Source organism: Aspergillus viridinutans (assembly GCF_018404265.1).
Source record: "Aspergillus viridinutans IFM 47045 DNA, scaffold_8, whole genome shotgun sequence".
Lineage (NCBI taxonomy): Eukaryota > Fungi > Ascomycota > Eurotiomycetes > Eurotiales > Aspergillaceae > Aspergillus > Aspergillus viridinutans.
In genome coordinates, this window is record NW_025091224.1 from 453,094 (window position 1) to 460,019 (window position 6,926).

Consider the following 6,926-nt stretch of genomic DNA (forward strand, 5'->3'; position numbering starts at 1 on the left):
ACCCTATATAGGAGCTATAGAATAACTATACTATAATAGATTATATATATAGCTTCTAGGGAGGTACCCTAGGTTAATCTAGTAATACTTTAGAGTGCCTCTAGGCTACTATTTATATAGTTAATTACCTTAGTATAGTAGGTATTAAAGAAAAGGGTTTTATTAAGCTAGATACTAAGGTATCTAGCTAATTTAGTAGATTAGATAGTGATTTTCCTATAGTAGATAGGTATTTAGTTATAGCCTTTATATTTATATAGTTTCTAAATATTAGTAGGGCTTCTTAGAGCTAGCTTAGGAGAGGGTTCTAGTTCTAATTCTAGTTTTAGTTCTAATTCTAGTTCTTTTAGATTAGTGAAATAGATTAGTTTAAATTTATTAGGGGTAAATTTAGTAATATATCTACTAGCCTAGTAGTCTACCTTCTCTAGGCACTTCTCTAGGACTATAATATTCTAGGTATAGGTCTAGCTAATAGTAAGTATATAGGAGTTATCTATTTAGCTAATTAATATTATCTTTATACTGCTAAGCCTATAGACTAGTATTTAAATTAGTAGGGTATTAAAGATTAGGAAAAGGATAGGTAATAGGGGGCTATCTTATAGAATTTTAGTAAGAGTTATAAATAGCTTACTTAAGAATCTAGATAGCTATAGGTAGGTGTAGTAATTTAATAGGAAGGATTATAGCTAGTTAGTAATCTATCCTAACTATATAGTTTAGAGGTTATATAGTAGGTACTAGAGAGAGATATTATTAAATATACTAGAGATATCTAGAAGAAGTATACTAACTTTTTAGCTATGCCCCTAAGTATAGTAGATTATATTAATAATTAGTTAGATAGTATAGTTAATAGAGACACCCTTCTAGCTACCTAAGTAGCTATTTAGAAGTAAGCTATATTCCTCTAGTATCTAGGAGATATAAAGTATAATTATTAATTCTAGGACCTTACCTAGAGTGTTAAGTAGGGTAATAGGATGATAAGACTTTAGAAGTTAAAAGTCTTAGGGGGCCGCCTTACAGAGGATGACTATAGTAGATATCTAGAAGTATTAGAGATTATAGCTAATATAGATATAGGCATTAAAAAGGGTTTTTAATACTTAGATAAAGATTAGGATAGTGGTTAGGGTATGCTAGACCTTATTAGGGATAGTATTAGGCCTAGGTGCTTTATTAGGAGGTGCTTATTTAATAATATTAGTAATCTTATACTTATTAATTTCTAGGAAGAGAATATCCTATAATTAGTTATATTTTCTTTCTTTAATATCTAAGAGGTTAGTAGCTAAGAATAATAGGAAGAAGGCCTTATAGAGTAGGTTAGCCTTCTACTCTACTATCTCTATAATATAGCTTCTATAGTAGAGGGTAGGAATAAGGCCTGCTTAGTCTCTAGTATAATTATAAGCCTATTGTTACAACACTGACATAGCCGCGCTGACGCAAGGCGGAGGCAATGGGCAGAATTGGGAAGTGATAATAACTAATCATTTCCTATGGATGAGATGTGAGGGAGCTATAGTTTCTAATAAGAAGACTATATATAAACTATGCCCTTTCTATTATTACTAAGGATTACTCTATATTACTAATAAATAGTTATATAATACTATAGGAGGTCCTAGGTGCTAAGGATTATTAATAGTCCCCTAGGGACTGAGGATAGATATAACTATTAGGGACTATAGATAGATAGTCTATAATAGGACTATGAGGAAGCCTTATAAAAGGGACTAATAGAAGAAACTATATAAGGATACTTATTATACCTAGTACTCTTAGTTTAGTTCCTTATATTTAATATAAATTATTTACTTAAGTATAAGTTTACTAGTCTAATTTATTAATTACTCTCTTATTATTAAGTATATATACTTAATAGGCCTTACTTCTATCTCTACTATTATTATTCTTATATTATCTTTAGATTATCCTTAATCTTTAATAGGTTATTATACCATTACATTATTAGGCTACCAGGGTAGTAGGCCTTAGGTAAGTATTAGATATAGTCTAGGGACTATATCACCTCATTCCTAAAGTAGTTAACTAGTAGAGAATAGCAGAGATAGATCCTAGGGTATAATAAATTAAATACTATATAGTATAAATTACTTTAGGAAGTTTAATTAACTCTTAATATTAAATATTATAGTAGGAGATGCATTAACCCCTACTAGCTTAAATATTAGAAGGGTGGCACTGCAGTAGTAAATAACTATATAATCTTAGATTATAGTTAAAGATCTAATAGGAATGGTAGAATAGCTCTAGGAGTATATCTAATAATTAGAAGGTTAACTTATAGTTAAACCTATTAAGGTCTAACCTCTGGAATTATTTAATAGGATATGATCTAAACTATATATATTCTTAATATAGATAGATATATATATATAAATAAATTATAAGGTACTTATTAATAAATTAGATAAGGTCTTATTTATAGCTATATATCTTACTAGACCTATATTTAATTAGTTTAAACCCTTTATAAGAGACTACCAGACACATACTAAAGACTTATAGGATAATAAGACTATTATAATATTTACTAGTTATAATAAGTTTAAGAAACACCTTAAAGGAATATTTAGTAATATTAATAAAGAATAAAATATAGAATAATAGTTATAGTAACTTAAATAGATAGGGTCTATAAATAATTATACCTTAAGGTTTTAATAGATTATAGCCTATTTAGACTAGGACATAGATGTATATATAGCATGTTTTAAAGAAGAGTTAAAGATAGATATCTAGGAGAAATTAATCTAGATAGATTAACTAAAAATATTAAGTAAAATAATTAAGTAAGTAGTTAAGATTAATAATAAACTCTATAACTTTACTATGTGCAGGAAGGAGTGAAACTAGGGAAGTTTTAGTAATAGATATACTATAAACTATTAATTAAATAATAGAAGGCTAGCTTAACTAAGGAGCTAAGGATATTTAGATCCTTATAGGCTATAATTAATAGAATTAGATATAATATAAATAGCACTTTTTAAAGAGGAAAGAGAATAGTAATAATATAATAAGTTATATTTCTATTATAGAAAACTAGGATATATATTAAAAGACTATAAGTAGGAACCTAAGAAGGGTTAATAGTATAGAAATAAGAAATAGCTTAGGGTAATAGCAGAATTCTATATTATAAAAAGAGGAGCTTATAATATAACTAGTACTATAACTCTAAAGAAGAGGAGTAATAAATAGCTAAGAAAACTATTTAAAGAATATATAACTCTTAATAATAAAGAAATTAAGAAAGAGCTTTAAGAGGAAGACTCTATAGAGTATAAAAGTATAAAAAGTAATTAGCCTACTAAAGAATCTAGTATACTTATAGTAACTAATTAAGATTTACTAACTAATAATAAGTATAGTTCTATTAAGTAGGAAAATATTATATCTAAAGAACTTATTTATAAATAGATAATACTTACTAAAAATAAGAGATATTAGGCTATTAGTACTAATAAAGAAAAGACTAACTATAAAGAGCTAAATTAAGTAGACTTTTCTATAATAGATTAGACTATAATTAATTAACCTATTAATCTACTTAATAAAAAGTATAGAACTTAGTAGGTGAGCCTTAATCCTAATAAGAAGTAGTCCTATAAGATTCCTAAGATATCTTAGAAAAATTCCCTAAAAAATAATAATAAAGTAGATTATTATATAGCATAGCTATAATAGCTAGATAGGAAATAATTAATAGAACTAGAAGTATACTAACTAAGTGTATAAATCCTTAAGAAAGTTAGATAAGAAGTAAAGGAATATATATATTAGAACCTAGAATATTAGATCTAAGCTAAGTCCTAGGACCTATATACTAGTAGATATACTAAATATCTACTAAGATATAATAAATATAAGTAATAGCTAAATAAGTACTTTTATAAGCTTAGAAGGGTATTAGAAAAATAACTACTAGGACTATTCTATAGAGTATATAATTATACCTAGTACTTATATAAATATTTCTAAGGACACCTAAGATATTATAAAGTACTATAGATTACTTATTATAGTAATAACTATACTAATTACTATAATAATAAGTATATAGTAAAGTTTTAGCTAGTAGTGCTAATAGTTATAGAAGAAAATATTAGTTATCCTTATTAGAGACTTAAATACTTCTATAGAGGATATAGAAGATACTAAAAATATAATATAATATATTAGACTATATATTTTAAGGACTAGTATATAATGTACTATTAGGGAAAGCTAAAAGAAGGATATTTTCCTATACTATTAAGAAACCTCTAACCACCTTAATAGAATACTAAGTACTTATATCTTATAGTAACTAAAGTATAATAAGAAAGGTACTTAAAGCTCTAAGCTTATATCCTAAACTAATTAACCTAAGTAATAATTAATTTAGGAATAATAGGGAACTATATAAATCTAGGATTTATAAAGAAGCTAGGGCTTCTAGGAATTATAAAGGTAGTATCTAAACTAATTATAGATCTAAATAGAGAGAATTTAGGAACTCTCTTAATTATAACTAAGTTAGGAACTATACCCATAGTTATATTAGGATATTTTAAATAACTAAACTTTAATATAGTACTAATAGGATAGTATAATATAGTATTAGGGATTCTATAGCTTAAGAATTATAATCTAGTAATTAACTAGAAGATAGGAAGTCTATAGTTTAACTATAAATACCTATAATAGGACTAGACCTAAGGGAAGGCTAGGGCCTTATAGTATATTAAATTAAATAGAAATAATAATAGCACTAAGTGGTTAGGAGGTGAACTAAAAGATATAGTAATTAGCTAAGATATAATAGTAGTACTAGTAGTAACTAAGCTATTATAAAGAATAGTAATAATAGAGCTACCAGGATGGGCACTAGAGTAAGATAGTAATTATATAGATATTATAATACTAGATAATATAAGTAAAATATTATAGGATGAAATCCTTAAGGATATAAGTTCAGGGTTAGAATAAACCTAGGACTATAGACCTAGGCCCTGCACAGACCTAGCTATAACCTAGATATAGAACCTAGGAACTAAGACTAATTCAGACTTAGAAATATTACCTTAGGAATACCACAGCTATAAGGACTTATTTAAGTAACTAAAATAGTATATCCTACCAGAGTATAGAAAATATAACTATAAGATTCCACTATAGGAAGGGAAATTACTAGTATATAAGAAAATATACTAAATATTAGAAAAAGAGCTATAGATACTTAAGGAATATATTAATAAATAGCTATAACTTAGGAAGATATAACTATTAACCTTACTAGCAGGGTATAGAGTACTCTTTACACCTAAGAAAGATAGAAGTCTATAACTCTATATAGATTATAAATTATTAAATATAATTATAATTAAGGATCATTATCTACTTCTACTAATTTATAAAATCTAAGATCAAATTTAAGGAGTAAAATAGTTCATAAAGTTAGATATTACTAACACTTATAATCACCTTCAGATTGCAAAAGGCAATGAATGGAAAATAGTATTTAGAATAAAATTTAGATATTTTAAATATATAATTATACTATTTAGACTAACTAATGCACTAGCATCTTTTAAATAATTTATTAAAGAGGTATTACATAAATATCTTCACCTCTTTATAATAGTCTACTTAGATAACATCCTGATCTTCTCTAAGGAAGAAGAATAATATGTTAAATATATTACTAAGGTGTTATAGGAACTCTAGAAAGTAAATATTAAACTAAAACTAAAAAAATATAAATTCTATATCTAAGAAACTAAGTTTTTAGGACATTAGATATCCATAGAAGGAATCTACATAGAAATTAATAAAGTGAAATTAATTATTAAATAGCTATAGCTAAGGAATATTAAAGAAGTTTAATAGTTTATTAGACTTATTAATTATTATTAATAATTTATTAAAGGATATATAAAAATTATATATTTACTTTTTAAATTACTTAAAAAAGTAAAAGACTTTAACTAGGATAAAAAATATAATAAAGCTTTTTATTAAATTAAATAATAAATCATCAGCACACTAATATTAGTATAAAGTAATTTAGAGAAGGAGATAATAATTAAAACTAATATATTAGATTATATAATTAGAATAAGGATGACTTAACTAGGAAGTAATAGAAAACTATAACTAGTTATATTTTACTTATAAAAGTTAATTTAAGTAGAACTTAACTATAATATCTATAATAAAGAACTACTAGCTATAGTAGTAGTATTTAAAGTCTAGAGAGTTTACCTAGAAGGAGCATAATATATAGTTATTATAAAAATAGATTATAAGAACCTTATATTCTTCATAACCATAAAGGAACTAATAAGAAGATAAGCTAGATAGGCTAAGACACTCTTATAGTTTAACTTTAAGATTATTTACTATAAAGGAATAGAGAATGGACAAGCTAATATACTTAGTTAATAACTAGATTATAAATTATAAGGGAAAATAGTTAAGCTAGTAATACTAAAATAATAAGAAGATAGATTATTAATATATAACTATCATACCTTCATAGCTATAATTAAACTGCAAGGGAACCCACTGATTTAAGAAATTATTAAAGTAATAAAAAAAGATAAAATTATTTAAGAAATACTTAAAAACTTAGTAGATAATAAGTATATAACCACTAATAAATAAGGACTAGTATACCTATAAGGACTTATCTATATACCTAAGTATATGAGAAGCAAGATTATTACTAGGCATTATAATAACCTAATATATGGTTATATAGGAACTAAGAAAATAGCTAAAGCTATATTAAGAAACTACTACTTTCTAAATATAAGAAGGAAAGTACAGGGTTATATTTATTAATATAAAACTTATATTAGAGATAAGCTAGCCAGACACTAGCTATATAGGAAGATGTAATTACT